Consider the following 17,327-nt stretch of genomic DNA (forward strand, 5'->3'; position numbering starts at 1 on the left):
CACCCCCTCCCCTGTCCACCGTGTCCAGCCCCAGGGTATCTGGTTTGAAGATGTGGGACAAAGCAATGACCACCAGAAACCAGAAGGGTGAGGAAGATGAGACCAGATAGTTCACCTAAGAGGCAGTCACAATTGGGAAATCAGGAGAGTTAATTGACACATGGTGCTTCTTCGTTCCTGGACTTTGAAGAAGAAAATTCAGATCACAGGGGGCACCTGGGTGGCTCAGTCGGTTAAGCGTCTGCCTTCGGCTCGGGTCATGATCCCAGGGTCCTGGGATCGAGCCCCGCATTGGGCTCCCTGCGCAGTGGGGAGTCTGCTTCTCCCTCTCCCTCTACCCCTCCCCCAGCTTGTGTTCTCTCTCCAATAAATAAATAAAATCTTAAAAAAAAATAAAGAAAGAAAGAAAATTCAGATCACAGTGTTGCACATGCAAATCACATCACAGGTCCTGGCAAGCACTGTGCTGTTGAGAGAGGAGGGGTGACTCGGGAAAAGGAGGCACAGTGTCTGAGGGCCTGATGGCCTGTCCGCCGTCTGCCCCACCCCCACCCCCCCAGGTACCTGCATGAGGCGAGTGTAGGGGGATGAGTGTTTAGAAGCTCTCTGTGCCGCGAATGCGCGTGTGCACACACACACACACACACACGCAAGCACACACACACATACACACCTTTGTTTACTCCCTACACCTTATCTCCTCTAATCCTCACAACAAATCCCTGGATGGTATTACCATCACCGTTTTATAGATGAGGAAGCTGAGCCATTGGGAGGTGTAGTAACTTGCCCTTGATCACTGCTACAGGGCTTGTAGAGTAATTTACTAACACGTCAGTAGAAACAGTGTGATCCTTGGACAAGATACCTCTCATCTCTAGCATGGGCGCACCTAGCAAGTATTTAAGGACAAATTAGGAGTGATTGACAGACAAAGTGCCCTAATCAAGAATGAATTACCTTCAGAGGCAGTGCCTTAGCATTTAAATCACAGTGTGTCACTGTACACCAAAGAGATTATTAATTAGCACAAGGGATGCTAGAAATATTCCTATTGGTGAAGTGATAGGTGATGTATTCTAAAATAGGTCACTATTTTAACTATGGTTAAAAAGATGACCCAGCCTCCAGTGTCATTGCATCCATGAGGCTTAAAAGGTGGGCAAATCCAGCAATTTAATGCCAAGGGGCATCCCCACTGATCCCGAGTCTCTCTGGTTCCCCGTGGAACTGCCAGAAGGCATCCCCTGAACCCCTGAGCAAACCTTCCATGCAAGGTCCTTTCCAGAGCGCTACAAAATAGGTTGGGTGAACAAGTTGTACAACTGTACCAATGTGCTAATAAACATGGGTACGTTTAGCAGAATTTAGCCTAAGGCTGGCTTTCGCTGTCATTTGGTTGGAACACCGCTGTGAGGAAAGGGACATCAACCCACTTGTCCCTGGTCTCCAGAGGACTGCCCCCCATCTCTGCATTGTGGTCCGGGCCACGTGCTGAAGGATCAGACTGGCTTAGGGGCAGTCTGCAGCCATCCCATGAACAGTGAGGGGCAAGACCAGGATGTGGGGCCAGGTCCATCTCCTCCATAGCCCACAGGCCAGCTACCTCTTAAAAAAGGGGGAAAGGCCAAAGTGAACAAACAGAACCATTCGAGACCAGTAGCTCTGTCAGTCAACAAAGTAGGAAAAAAATCCTCTTTATTGACTGAACTATCTTTAATCTTCAGGATCTTCCATTAAGTGAATCCTTAGAAATCCTCCTCGAGTCCTAAGTTCTTTAAAGGTCAGGCTGAATATATAATCCACTTTTAAGTCCTAACAGGAAACAAATGATGTTCAGCTTGAAGTATGTACTTAGAATATCTCATGTAAAATTCAGTACTTAGGCACATGAACGGGAGGGGCTTGGAGTGGAAACCACGGATACAAGTTTCTCAGTGTTCCCTTTCAAAAGGTCAGATTTATTTTAACTCTGGTGTCCCTGGGCCCGGCCAGGGAAACGCACTCTTCTCTTCCACGTGGTAAGACTCCAGGCTGCTCCTGTTTCAAGCAATCACATTGTCCAGATCATCAACAAATACTTATTTTTAGATCTGAAAGGATGAGAATTTCCTATCCTTCCACCATCCTCTGAAGGCAGTTGGGGCCTTGTTTGTGAGTATTATCAACAAGGATATAAAGCAGAAAATCTTCCAGATTTTTTTTCCATCCGCACTGACAGTTGACTGAGAGCATTTCCGAATTGGACCCCAAAAAAGAAAACATTGTGAGCAGGAAGGTCACCTCAGTGGGAATGAACAGTGGGTCGTGCTCTTTAAAACACACACGTGTTGGTCAGAGCGTTCCCCCCCGCCTCCCCGCCCCTGACCCCGGCATGTGTTTATAGTGGTGTGGCTGACAGATCACCGCTGAGTTTGTCATCCTGGAAGCATAGGCTTCGGAGCTGGAAGGGGGCCTTAGAGTTTGTCTAATCCAGCTTTCTCACTGTACACATGAGGAGACAGGCTGCCCTGAGGTCCTATGAACCGCTAGGTGTAGAACCAGGAGATTAGAGGAGTTTGGAATCCTAGGGTCCTTCCCCTACCACCGCTTATTAGAAACTCAAGTGCCTGTGAGTTCCAGGCCAAGTGCTAGAGTTGGGGCATCGTAGACAACAATCTCTAGATCCTCCTATACAAATCTTTTTATGAGAAAGAGTCACACTGGAGACAGAGTACCCAGCAAACCTCCTCTCCTCCACACTTCTCTTGAGACCTTTAGGTGTAGCCTAGAAGGACTTGAAGTTTTTGAGATTTGTCATTTAAGGAAATCTACGCATCCCTGCATTGTAACAAACACACTGCAACACATTTTCTATTCCTTGTAAAATCAACTACCAATCCACAGCCACGTGTCAGGTTTCCTGAGGAGCTGAGGGGTCAGAGTCCCCGGCTGGGGTACGTGGAAATCTCTCCATCATCTGGCTCTGTTTGATGCCTTCATGAAGATCTGAAAGCATCAGCCTGAAGCAGCAATGGGAAGTGAGAGAGGCAGCACGTCCGAGACCTGGTGGATTCCCTGGGGCTCTCCAGGTAAGTTTCTTGATCCGAAAGGGAGGAGTCCTGTGCTTGGGTCTACCAACATACGAGAATAAAAGAGATAAGGAATGGGGCCGGGGGCAAGAGTGGGAACGCAATCTACTCCAACCTTCCTCTGGAGACTCTTAACCTCCTCACTCTTGTCTCCAGACCCCTCCCCTAGACCTTTTCCCCCTGTTTGACACTGGCCCTTTGACCCTGTCCCTGGAAGGCGTGTCTTTCCAGGAAGCAAGGAAGATGCGAAAGCGAGGATGACCCAAAAGCAAGAAGACCCAGTGATTTCAACATCCGACAGCCTGTGTGCTCCTTTTCATTCATTCAGTGTGTCCATCCTGAGCACTTACCCTGTGCTAGGCTCTGGGCTCCGGTATGAACGAATACCTACATTTGTTCTGCTAGCGTTCCGTCTGACTCCTGGTAAGCTGACCAGGGCTAGTCCTGACACCTCAGCTCTTGCACTAGGCTTGTAGAACTCTGCATCCTTCTTTGCCTTTCATCCATTCCACAAAGACTTATTGCTTCATCTACCATGTTCAAAATGCCGTAAGGGTATGCAGACGAATTAGGTAAGCGTCCTGTCCTCATTGTGTAGGAGAGAAGATGCTCATATAAAAATAGAATGCCCGTTTGGGTTGTTTCCAGTTTGGGGCCATTATGAGAAAAGCCGCTATGAATATGTTTATACGGTTCTTTTTATAGACATATGTTTTCATTCATCCTGGGTATATGTGTCATCCAAAGGTCCATTATCAGGTGAGTAGATAAATTGTGGTATATTCAGCCAATGGAATATTACTCAGAAATAAAAAGGAATGAACTACTGGTATTTGCAGCATCATGGAAGAATCCCAAAACCGTTATGATGAGCAAAAGGAGCCAGGCATAAAAGAGTTCATTCTGTACCATTCTATTTATATAAAGTTCTAGAACAGGCAAAACTAATCTATTGTGAGAAAAATCAGGACAGTGGTTGCCTCTGGCAGGGGAGATTGACTGGAAAAGACACATGAGAGAAAATTCTATATCTTGTCCTGTCCGGGGTGATGGTGACACAGATGTACACAGTTGTCAAAACTGACTGCACTGTACACTGAAAATCTGTGTACCTTATTATATGTAAATTATGCCTCGATCTACATGTAATTAAAAAAAAAAAAGAATCAAGGCTGCACAGGGTTTATTTGGATCCAGAATAGAAAGTTAAAATGTGACAATTAAGTGTTCTTCACATGTGTGTGTTAGTTATTGTATTATTTCTGTACTTTCCCATATGCTTGAAAAATTGGCAATAAGAAATCTTTTAGAGATGCCTGGGTGGCTCAGTAGGTTTAGCATCTGCCTTACGCTCCGGTCATGATCTCAGGGTCCTGGGATTGAGCCCCACGTCAGGCTCCCTGCTCAGGATGGAATCTGCTTCTCCTTCTGCCCCTCCCCTGCTCAACGCTCTCTCTGTCTCTCTTTCAAATAAATACAAATAAACTCTAAAAAAAAATCTTTTAGAAGTTCAAAAGCAAGAAATGGATAGAGAATGATCAAACCCTAAGTTGGAAGGGAACTTAGAGTTCATCTAGCCCAACTTCCCATCTTGAACTTGGATCTTCTTAAAACATCACTATCCAGACTGCCCTTGAACACATTGAAGGGGAGCAATTACTACCCCCCTGCGGCAGCAGATTCTAAAACCAAAATGATGAGTGCAGCAACCAGGAAGGTACAGAGATAAAGTGCTATGAAAATCCAGAGGAAAAAGAATACCCTGGCATAGCCCACCCTCCTCAGGAGCAGGTTCTTTAGAGAATCACCGTTCATTGAGCACTCCCGAGAGACCTCCACAAGACATGCAGGAGTGAGCCAAAGCTGACCACATCGAGGCAACTGGGTTTGTCAGGCTTAACGTTCTGGTTCTTTCCTCTCTGTCTTACGCTCTCTCTCTCGCTCTGACCTGGCTCCAGGGTGAGCTGGTCTGGAGGAGAGTGGGAGGGCCAGGAAGGAGACAGCCAAGTTCGAGTCTGACCTAGTAAGGAGTCAGACCTGGGAGTCCAGGCTAGATGCAGGCAAATGCTGAGAAGACCTACCTCCTCTCCACTCTGGACTCAGGTAAAGTAAAGAGAACATTCTGGAAACTGCCATCCAAACTGTCTATTCTGTGCTCAGAATAGACACGCTGAAGGAATCTTCTTCCTGGCAACGGTGACTACACAGCAGAACGGTGGGGGCAGGCCAGCTACTCGACAGACATCAACAGGGCAGCTAAGTGGCTCTGGTGACAGACGAGGGCTTCCCCATCATGGGTAAAGCAGGTCCAGAGGTCCCTGTAAGCCTGGCTGGTCCTATGGCCACTTCTCCCCGTGCAGGATCAGGTTCAGAGACCAGCCACAGATTAGCTTTCTTAGCACTTCGGGGTCTAAAGTTACCATCAACAGAAAAGAACTCTAGATAATCTCGGCAAGAGCATGGATGTGTTAGACACAGGGTAGTTTCCGGAATTGAATCATCAAGCTTGGATAGGGTAGGAATCAAAGCCATCTGCGATCTGAGGAGCAGAAGCGTATCAACGGGCCCACTGAGACAAATCCATGCCAGGTGAACTCAGGTCTGCTCAGGAGAAAGAGGCGGAGAGGGTACCCTGCGGGTTGTGTCCATTGTAGGCGGGCAACCTGATTGGCGGCGCCACCAAAATAGGGGGAAAGCACATTTCCCCGCAGGAAAAGCATGGTGCTGTGGCCACAAGAGGGAACACCGGGCAGGTGGAGGGCCTGGAGGAGTTCTGCTGGGCTCAGTGCCGGGTTGTGTCCTTACTGGACACCGTGCAGGGCATTTTCCAGGCGATGGGATGTTATGAGGCATCAAGGCGCTGTGGCTACCTCGCGCCTTCCCTCAAGTCCTCTCCCGCCGCCCCCCTGCTTGCCTCTCAAATAGTAAGCACAGGACGTCAATGTCGTGCATTCCAGAAGGTTCCTGAAGGTTTTCTCCCAACTTTTCTCCGATCCACCCGCCAAGTTACGCTCGCAAATGCGTTTCCCAGTACCCCCACTTTGGACCAACCTAAGTTCAGATGGAGTGGGAATTTTCTCTGAGCCGTCCCTGGGATGGCCCGAGTGAGTCGCCTCTGTGTCCACCTGGCCCAGCAAGACTGCAGGTCTTCCCTCGCAAACCCTGCCCCAAAGTCAGCCCCCGGGAAGGCTGTGCCTTCGGGATCGAAGCCCGCGGACCTGAATGCCATCTCAGTCCCGCCCTGCGATCTGCACCTGGACTCCCCAGGTGACCAGGAGCAGGAGGTGGGACAAGACTGGGGGAGGAGGCAGGGCTGGGGACATGGGACACAGGATGATGGAATGCCCATCGGTGTCACATCCGCTGAAGTCTGGAATTCTTCAGGACCGGGCTAACATCACTCACTCATCCACTAGCCTGTGAACTCCTGGGCGGCAGAGTTTCCTGTTTGTTCCGTTTGCAGCTTTACCTCTACCAGCGAGAGCAGCCCCTGGCCCACTTGGGAATCAGGATGGATTTGTACCTCGAATGGAGAACACTAACATTGCTCTGCCTTCTTTGCAAAACTAGTCTGGGATCTCCTCCCCACCCCGCCAACCCCCGGGAGCTGGGCCTGTGTGCGGAGAGGAGCTGGAACGTCACCCCCGCCATCTGGTGCTGGCCATTGGAGGCGGCCGAGTGACCGGGCCAGGCAGCTGGCCATCTGCTCAGCGGTGCTCAGGGCTGGGGATGAGTCAGGAGCCCCGCCTTCAGCGCTGCACTCAGGAGGTGCCCCCTCCCACCTGGCACAATTCTTGGGCTTCTTTTCTTCCTTAAGCTCCAGAGGATGGGATGCAAAGGAGGGAAGAAACCTGCGGCTGGCAGAAGCTTCATTCGCTCAGCTCCGGAGACAAGCTCTCCTCTTCGCTCAGGCCCCTCGGGAGCTGACAGGGAGCCCATCAGCCGCCCGCCCCCAACTTGCTCCCCTTGGGAGGAGTCCAGTCCTTCCTGGCCTCCTGCCGCGGTCCCGTTTGCCAAGCCCATTGTCAGCGATCCCCCTCCCTCCGCACCCCCATCCTGCTGTTTTGGGGGGACCTGGTGATGGTGGGCCTGAACTGCGCCCCCTCTCGGCTTCCTTCTCTCCTGATTCTCCCTGGGGTTTCTGTGGTCAAGAAGGCCCTCCCCTGGGCAACCAGCTGTCTGGGGGGTAAGGAGGGCTGCCCGTCAAAGCTGTCCCTCCCACAGCCTGGTGAAGGTTGCCTCCTGCTTTGTGCAGCTCTGCTCCTCCCGGCCAGTCAAGGAGGTTCTCTGCGCCCCAAACTCGCTCCTGAGCCGCCTTCAGGGCCACCTCTGTTCCCCTCCACTGCAACAGGCCCGGGCGCCGTAGGAGGGGGGATCGAGAGTAAGAATCTGGAGCCAGACACCTGGGTCACACTTGTGGCCCTGCTGCTCCCAGGTTCCTACCTGGGAACCTCAAGAAGTGCCCCAAACTCTGCGTGCCTCACCGTCCTCACTGTAAAGTGGGGGTCATTGCAGGACACACCTCATAGGCCTGGTGTGAGGATTAGGGGGGCCACCGCAGCACCTAGATCAGCTCCTGACACGTAGTGAACGCTCGATACGTATTTATAATCATTATTACAACTCTCCTCAACCTTCCCACCCTGCAGGGTATACCCAGAAGTCTCATCAGGGTCTCTCTCTTCTCCAGACTCCCAGAGTACGGTCATTGCAATCACGAAAGGTAAATGCTTTCTATCATATACTATCCTTGTGACCGCATATCGTTCCAGTCACTCCACAAGGTTACCTTTGCTCCTCAGGGAGGCTGAGCGCACCCAGCCCGGGGCAGGGCCTCTCCCATGGATGCCATTGCCCTGAACCCCTGCCAACAGCCTCCATGAACTAGCACAGGGTGGGGTGGGGGCGGGGGGATGGATTTCTTACAAACTGGTTTCAAAACTGTCTTTTAGGGTCTCCATATTTAAATTCAGACAACCGAGGACTCCTTTTCACGATCGATTGTGCGTTTGGTCCTGTGGACACAAAAAGATTAATCAACCCATCGGCTGAGTTCGAGCCAGAAATCATCGAGCCATGCCTCCCTCTCACGCCTCCCTTTCCCCTAGTCTCCACGTCAACCTGTTGCTGGGTCCTGTGGCTTTCACCACGTCCTTCCTCTCCTGAACCTCCTCATGGCATCGCCCCCATCCGGACCCCTGTGTTTCTTGCCTGGACTGTTGCTAAAAGTCCTCACGGGTCTCTCTGCCTCCAGTCTCTACTACTAAAACCCCAGAGGTTTTTAACAAGATACAAATTAGATCCACTCACTCGAAGACTTAAAAACTGTCAGTGTTTCCTACTGTCTACCGAATACAAGTTGAAATTCTACGCAAGGCCATGGGGCCACACCCTGAACGGACTCGGCTCCCACCGTCTGTGTTCCTGTACACATTCCAAGTATCTCATCCTCATGTCTTGACCACACCCCTCCTTCTGCTGAAAACAACTTTCTTCCCTGCTCGACCTGGCAATCACCACCCTTCCTTCAAGACCAGATCAGATGTCACCTCCCGGAATTTCCTCCAACGTCGTCTGTGCATCTGCCTGTTCCCATAGAACTTGGTGCAATCCTTTATTAGGATGCTTGTGGCTGTTTGTAGAATTTCCTCTGCTGGGTGGTGGCTCCCAGGGGGGAACATGGCTCCAGCTTTGTTCATTTGGCACCCATCCCTAACACGCATTCGACGATCGGGAAATATGGCATTGAACCTCATATAAATAGCACCCTAAAGGGATTTACTTCCCCTTCTTCTCTTGCTCTTTTCGGCAACACTGATCAGAAGGGTGGCTGATACCCACGAGCTCAATTTTGCTCCTCCCACTCTTCCGCCAAGGGGTGGATTCCCATCAAGGGCCCCAGAGACCTCCGTGTTGTGAGACCCCAGATCTCCGTCTTCATTTTCACAGTGGCTCACCACCTCTCTTTGTCCACTTTCTTCCCCCGGTTCCCTGGGAGGGCACACAATCTCCTGGTGTTCCTCCGGTCTCATTGGTGGCTCCTTCTCAGACTTAGCTAGTTCCTCCTTGTCCCCCTGACCTCTTAATGCTAGAGAATCGTAGAGCTTGATCCTAGGACCTCTTCTCTTCGTAATCTACTTTCTACCTCACTTCCTGGGTCACCCTATCCACCTTATCATGGCGTTAAGCACCACCTCTATGTGGATTACTTCCGAATTTAGAAGCCTTGCCTATCCTTCTCTCTTGAACGTAAGGCTCCTGTACCCAACTGCATACTCCACATCACCACTCCGCCTCTCAAACTTCTTAAACTGAAATCCTGACCTACCTCCCCAACACCTTCTTCCCCTGAGCTCCCCTTTCCATCTTCCCCCTCATCCAGCCTTCTGGGTGCGCAGCCCAAACACTTTGAGTCGACTTGGAGTTCTTTCTTTCTCTCACACCCCACCGCCCATTTGTCACCTAACCCTGCTGCTCGACCTTCAGTGTGTACGCAGAATCCAACCACTTCTCACTGCTCTGGCCAGGCTCACCTGGCCTATTCCAGTAGGTCCCTAACTGGTCACCTTTCTGTGGCCTTTGTCGCCATCAGTTTATTTCAACAAGACAACCTGATTGATCCCGTGAAAACCCAAGCCAGATCATGTCACTGCTCTGTGCAAAATTCTCCAGTGGCTTCTGTCTCACTTACAATGGCCCACAAGGCTCCATGTGATGTGGCCCTATTACCTTTCTGGCGTCACCTGCTGCTGACTGCTCTCTCCCTCCCTCCTTGACTCGGCTTCAGCCACACTGTTCCTCAAACAGGTCAGGCACACTTTGCTTCAGGGATGTTGGACTTACTATTCTTTCAGCCTACAATGCTTCCCAAAGATGCATGCTTACCACCTTCAAGTCTTTCAAAAGGCCACTTTCCCAGTGAGGTCGTCCCTCAATACCTGTTACGATACTTGTAATTTACCTTAAAATACTTCAGTATGGTCAGTAGTGTATTACGTATGTGTCCGTTCATTTAAATTTTAATTCTAGAGATGTCAGTTAATGTGTAATCAAGAATGCACAGTTCAGGAATGCTCAGCTGGCATTCCACTGGAAAAAGCCACACTCTAAGGCACTGCTCCAAGAGTTTCTGTCGTCCCCATCTCAAGCAACAACCGACACTGTTAATTAACGCAATAAATTTTCTTTTAAAAAAAGGTCTTTATTGGTGAAACTACAAACCTGTTAAGTAGCATAGTGGAAGTGAAGAATTGGCTCTCTTAGCTGAAATTAAAATCATCTCTGTTGATTGGCTCCAACCGTTCGCTACAATCATTTGGGACTGAGGGACACAACCTACTCTTACATAAACAGGGTATAAGAACCCAGCAAGGCTTGCAAAAGGCACCCATTGGGAAAGACTTCTTCCTTACTCTGTCCCATATCCAGACATCGGTTTGGAATAATTTGTGGTGCATGATCCCAACCAGAAGGCACAGAACCTTGGAGATGCGGGAAGGTCACTGGGAACTCAGAACAGGTTTTATGATTGATTTCAGGCCTGCTTTGCTAACAATTATTTGGTTAATAGATGTCATAAGCAGAATCTGGTTTGAGATGTGTTTTGGTTACTCCCTGATGGTGACATTATGGGGGACTGTCAAACCCTCACCTACCTCAAACTTCTTAGTGGCCACCCCCATCTACCAAAAAGAACCTAAGAATTGAGCATATCTAAACCAACGTACGTCAAGTTTACAGAACCTTCTTATTTAAAATTTTTACCATCCTCCCACACTGTACATCGCTATCCCTGTTTTATTTTTCTCTATCAACATCTAACATCCTTTATATGTTACTTTTTGGTGTTTATTGCCTGGCTCTACCTGTAGATGATCTAAACTCCACAAGGTCAGGGATTTCTATCACAATCTATTTGTCTGTTTTGCTCACTACCATAGCCCACTACAAATAATAGTGCCAGGTATAATAACAATGCCTGGATATTTGTTAACTGAATGAATAAAAAAATGAGGGAGTGCTGAAAGAGTTCGGAAGAAAAGAGGATCACTTTTGGCTGGAAAAATCAAGAAAACATCGCATTCGATCGTGACATGGAAGAAAGACAGCCAGAGTGGTCTAAATGTATAGACATGAATTTATCACTTGCCAGGCAAAGAGAGTCACATCCTTTAAGAAAGGTCAGTGAGTCTCCCTGAACTGAAAGTGAAAGAGGCAGATATAATGTCAACAGAAGTTTTGTCCAAATTTCCAGTTATTCAAAAGTGAAGTTTGAAGTCTCTCTTCAAATGGGTTCCTATTCTGGTTTTGTATCACTCGGATGTGGGGCAATTCTCAAACTGGTCCACGAGGGGTTGCGTGAGGCCCCGGTGGGAGCACACTGGGAATCACACAGGGGGCAAAGGCGTCTGTGCGTGCTCAGAGTGGGGCAAGATCTTTCTTCAGCTGTCCCCGGAGATCTGGGAAAAGGGCATCTGGGGCAGAGAGAATGGTGTGAGCCAAAGCGCTCTGGAAAGAAAATACAGAGCACATCCAAGAAAGACACAGAGCAAAGGGTGACTCCAGACAAAGCGTTGAAGATGTTGGGAGAGGAGAACTTTGTATTTTCACTGGAGACCCCTTGATCATGGCCAGCAATAGAGTCATCAGACACTTGGAATCAGGAAATATGATCACAGCTGTGTTTAAGAAGGTTAATCGAGGGCGCCTGGGTGGCTCAGTCCGTTAAGCGTCTGCCTTTAGCTCAGGTCATGATCCCGGGGTGCTGGGATCGAGTCCTGCATTGGGCTCCTGCTCAGCAGGGACTCTACTTCTTCTTCTGCCCCTCCCCACTGCTTGTGTGCTCTCTCCCTCTCTCTCTCTCTCTCTCTCTCAAAAATAAATAAATAAAATCTTTAAAAAAAAAAAAGAAGAAGGCTAATCGAGCAGCAGTGTGGGGAAAGGGCTGTGGATGCACGACCAGGCTGGGTGGGAGATGCTGGGACAAAGAGACACCTGTGTCTTCATGGATATCCTGGAGAGGGCTGGAAATTCCTCTTCCTATGCCACATTGCCCTCCCCGCTCCCCAGCAAAGCCTCAGGCAGATGCTCAGGCTGTGGAATAATGACCAGGGCTTAGTTAACCTCTGCCTATGTTCTGCTGCATTGGGAAGCAAGGGAGTACTCTTAAGGACACAATACCCACATAACTCTCACGCAGCTGTTACCCCTGCCAAGTAAATTGTACTTGCTTCTCGGTCACCTCTTCCCCTTTTGGCACCTGCTGGAGAAGATGGGAACCAGGCTTAGAAGGGCAGGCAAAGGCAGAAGAGAGGGAGGAAAGAACAGTGCCACTGAGGGGATGGCTGATGCCCATGCATCGCCCTTCCCGTGGCCGACCTCTTCTCTCTTATGGTTCCTCCGCCACAAAGTGCTGCCCACCAGAGCCCGGGCCACGGCCGAGCAAGAGAGAGCGTGGGAGGGACGTGGGGGTGGCACTTGGAAGGCAATGATTCCAGCAGCCCTGCAACACTCCTTCCGATTGAGAAACTCCTTCCCTGTCTTCAGGGACGCCCTCCATGCGATGCCTTCTAGAGCAAAGAGAGCTAAGCTCTCCCCGCGCATCTGGCACTTTCCCCTGTCACCTTTGCTCTCCTCAACTGCTCTTAGCAATTGCTTCGGACTCTCCTGACAAGCCAGAGGTCACCTTCCACAGCCTGGGAAACTGCTAATCACTGAGTCTGACGACTAGTACAAGTGGATTTGCCTTGGCCCTAATCCAAGGCTAGAGCTATTCGATTTCAGTCTGCGGCCACGTTGGCCTCTCCACTAGGAGACCTCTGCCTTCCCCCCTACCTGTTTTGGGGCAGGTGCCTTTGGAGAAGAGGCTTCCTAGCCCTCCCCCACCACCAGCCCAGCAGGGGAAGGGGCTGCTGGAGGGAAGGTCTTGGAGCACAAAGCAGGTTTAGTTATGCAAGTGGAAACCAGGAGACCAAGATCCTTCCCTTGAGGTTCTGAGGAATTAATAGGGGGGAGAGGGCATAAGCTATTGACCCAGCAGGCAATTGCTCACCTGATCAGAAATAACTTCATCTGTCTGATCTCTAGATGGGCATGTCCCTGGGGACCTCAGAGAAGTGAATGAGTCCAGAGGTGACGGAGGGCAACTCGGTCTTGAAGCAGGTAGCGTGCCAGGCTCTCTTAGGTCATCATATTGGATCCTTGGGCTAACCCTGAGGTGTGTGTGTACCTTGTCCCACTTGTCAGCAGAGGAAACTGGAGCTCGGGAATATTCTGTAACTGACCTAAGAGCACACAGCTAGAAACAGCCAATCTGGGGTCCAAATCCAGTTCCAGCTGATTCGAGAACTTCAGCTCTCTCAACTCCACAGAACTACCTCCTGGGGAGAGTGTCCAGCAGAATGACATTGAAGACTTCAGGCGTCGTTCTGGGAAAAGTTAACAACAGCTCTATTATGTCACAAACTTCCTATGTTAAAACCCTAACTCCCAGTACCTCAGGACGTGATGTACATACTTGGAGATAGGGCTTTTAAGAGGTAATTAAGTTAAAATAAAGTCATAAGGGTGGGCCCTAATCCAACATGACTGGCACCCTTACAAGAAAAGTAGGACACAGACACAGGAAAGGCCATCGTGAGGACACGGAGAGAAGCCAGCCACCTACGAACCGAGGAGAGAGGCCTCAGAAGGAACCGCCTCTCCCGGCACCTTGAGCTTGGACGTCTGGCCTCCAGAACCGAGAAAATAAATTCCTGTCATTGAAGCCACTCTATCTGTGGTTCTTTGTTATAGCAGCAGTGGGGACTGACTGGGACAAGTCCCCACGTTCCAGGTGCTCATTGTTTCCTAGACCCGGTACAGAGTATTCAGTGTGGTGGGGTTACGTTCAGAATCGAGTCCCATCCAAGAGGGAGGCAGGGAGGCTCGGCCTCTCAAAACAGGACTAGAATAAGTGTAGGAGGGAGAGACAGATAGACAGACCCTGGCCCTGCCTGATGGCAGCAGAGGCTGACTTGAGGCACTGGCTGGGGTGGGGGGGGCGGGGGGACGGTGGGGCACCCTTCTTCCCCTGGCCTAATTCAGCAAGAGCAACTGCTTTTCTCCTCTTCTGCTATGATCACAGGGAAATGCAAAACGCCTCACTCCTGGGGACCCCCTGATTCTTCCTGTCCCCCCGCACCCCCCTCAATCATCACCCAGCAACTGCTTCTGACCTTCCAAAGTGGTAACTAACTTTATGAGGCATCGACAAGTGGGAAAACCCAGACAGGAGGCGGAATAAAATCGGTCTCTGAATTTTGCAAGCACTTAATTTGAATACCTCCTATCAGGAGGGGACAGGAGTTAACACACACAAAGGGAGAGGAAGAAAGCCCCCTTGAATTGCAAGGGCAGTAAAGGAACAAGGGGGTTTTACAGACATGAGCCCAGATATAGAGAGGGAGGTTGGTAATGGGTGTTTCAAGAAGAAAAAAGAATTTTTCTACACACTCGTTTGTGCGGATGTATATGTATATACATCCACTTGCATATGTGTATGTGTGTGTGTATTTGTACCCACAGACACACACACACACACACACACACACACACACACACACACACACACACACACACACACTTCATCTTCTGAAATGCAATGTCTTGGGGAATTTCCAGCAGAGAAAAGGCCTTTGCCAGAGCTGCCCTACAGGGAAGGTTTAAACCCGTCTGCCACATTTTTCTGGATTCTTCAGTCAATTGGAGAGAAGACACAGAAACCGGTGCCTTCATCAGTATGACCAAAACAATCTGTATTCTTAGCATTCTGCAGTTTGGTATCCTTCAAACTTGGTAACTCCCAAGTGGACACCCTGACCATTTAAAAACCAATTTCTGTGTTCTTCCCAACCCAAAGACCGTGAAGTGACTGCTACAGGTCCCCAGTCCAGTCTCCTGCCTTTCCTTTAAACCAACAACTACCACAAAAATGTCTGCTCCAGAGTTGCATCCATTGACATTTGTGCAAAATATTTAACAGCGTGCTTTGTTTAAAACAGAAAAAGCAGAAACCTCTGCCTGACCTCATGCTCTAGAAGAGAATACATTCTGACCACACTTCATTCCAAGCCTGAAAACTATCCCTTGTGAAAGAGGAAAAAGACGCTATGTGGTGTTTCTGCCTCAGGCCAGGAAGTATAGCCTTTGGCTTGGGCCCTGGTGAGCCCAGACATCCACACACAGAAGCTTCTGCCGTGTGACTGCCTTCGTGCGCCTCCGCTGAGCGGAAGCTGCTAGCTAGGGCAGAAGTTCCAGCCAAGCACACGCTTGATCGGGCCAGGATTGGAAAGTGCCCAGAGCTCCTTGGAGCCCCAGGAGCCCAGGGAGCGGTTGGCCCAGGGGACTGGCTGGAAGCTAAGGGTCTGGTTGGGTCTCTCCAGAGAACTGGGCTGTGGTCCTGGGTACCCCGGCTGCAAACATCAAAACCACATAAAAGGTGCGGGTGGTCAAAGAACCCCTAGACAGTGACTGGTGTGGCGGAGCAGGTGAATCCTACTGGGCATTTGAAAGACTGTAAGGAGCTCAAATGCAGCAGAGAGGCTGGGGAGAGGGGGCGGATGGGGAGACACAGAAACTCTGAGCAGTCACAGTAATTAATACATTAACAGATCTTGGTTCCGAGTATTCCTGGCCTGAGGATTGTAGTTTTGCCGAGGTGCAAGAACAGAGCTTACAGTGTGGCTAGGCACATAATAGGCACAGAAGTTTTAATGTGAATTTGCTGGGAACGATCTAAGATGACTTCATTCTGCTCTTGAAAAGAAGGAAAACTCAGGAGAGAAGTGGGTAGCTTGCTACAGACGGTATATTTGTGCCTCCTCAAAATTCATATGCTAAGGAGTGCCTGGGTGGCTCAGTCATTAAGCGTCTGCCTTCGACTCAGGTCATGATCCCGCGGTCCTGGGATCGAGCCCCACGTCGGGCTCCCTGCTCCGTGGGAAGCCTGCTTCTCCTTCTCCCACTCCCCCGGTTTGTGTTCCCTCTCTCGCTGTGTCTCTCTCTGTCAAATAAATAAATAAAATCTTTAAAAAAAAAATTCATATGCTGAAACGCTACGCCCCCAAGCTGATGGTACCAGGAGGTGGGGCTTTGGGAGGTGACGAAGTCATGAGTGTGGAGCCCTCAGGAATGGGATTAGTGCCTTTTGTAAGAAAAGCCTGGCAAGAGCCTGCTTCCTCCCTCTCTGCTCTGTATCATGTGATAATGTCATGAAAGGCAGCCATCTGCAAACCAGAAAGCAGGTCCCCACCAGACCCCAGATCTGCCAGCACCTTGATCTTGGACAGAATTCCCAGCCTCCAGAACCTTGATAAATAAACGTCTGATGTTTAAGCCACCTGGTCTGTGGTATTTTGTTATAGCAGCCTGGTCCCACTAAGACAGATCGTTTGCTCAGTTGTAGAATTAGAGGCTACCATTTTATCAAGGAAATTTCTTATATAACGGTGAGAAGACACGCACTGTGCAGAAAACAGTAAGAAATAAATGAGTGAACATGTGTGGAATTGGAGAAACAAAACAGATGAACATAGGGGAAGGGAAGGAAAAATAAAATAAGATGAAATCAGAGAGGGAGACAAACCAGAAGGGAAGCTGCGCTCTAAGAAACAAACTGAGGGTTGCTGGAGGGGAGGTGGGGGGAGATGGGGTAACCGGGTGATGGACATTAAGGAGGACATGTAATGTAATGAGCACTGGGTGTTGTATGCAACTGATGAATCACTACATTCTACCCTGAAAGTAATAAAATACATATATATGTGTATATATATATATATATATATATATAGGTTTGGGACAAAAAGACTTTAAAAAAAAAAGAAAGGACTGAAAGGCAGCAAGTGTTGGAGAAAATCAGAAGGGGGAAGGGTTGTCCCGCTGAAGCAGTCACAGCAAGTCTCCCTGATACAGGGAGACACGTATGTGGATGCAGGGGGGTGGGGGGAGACATATCGAGGGGGCTGGGAGGAGGAGGCATGGAGCGGTCCAGGATAGTGGGAAGCAGCAGAAAGGATCCAGGGGCCTTTCATGGTGCCCTGGCCGATGGGCAAAGGACTGGGCAAACACTTGGCTTCACAGCTGCGCCAACTCCGCAGCCCAGCCTGATGACACAGAACCTACCTGTGCTTTCTAATGCCCCTGGCGTTTTGCCAATTGCCCCTCCAAGGAGAGAATTATGAATAAATCAGAGATGCTGCCTCGCAGACATCACCT

The sequence above is a fragment of the Zalophus californianus genome, chromosome 2 (genome assembly GCF_009762305.2).
Source record: "Zalophus californianus isolate mZalCal1 chromosome 2, mZalCal1.pri.v2, whole genome shotgun sequence".
NCBI classification, from domain to species: domain Eukaryota; kingdom Metazoa; phylum Chordata; class Mammalia; order Carnivora; family Otariidae; genus Zalophus; species Zalophus californianus.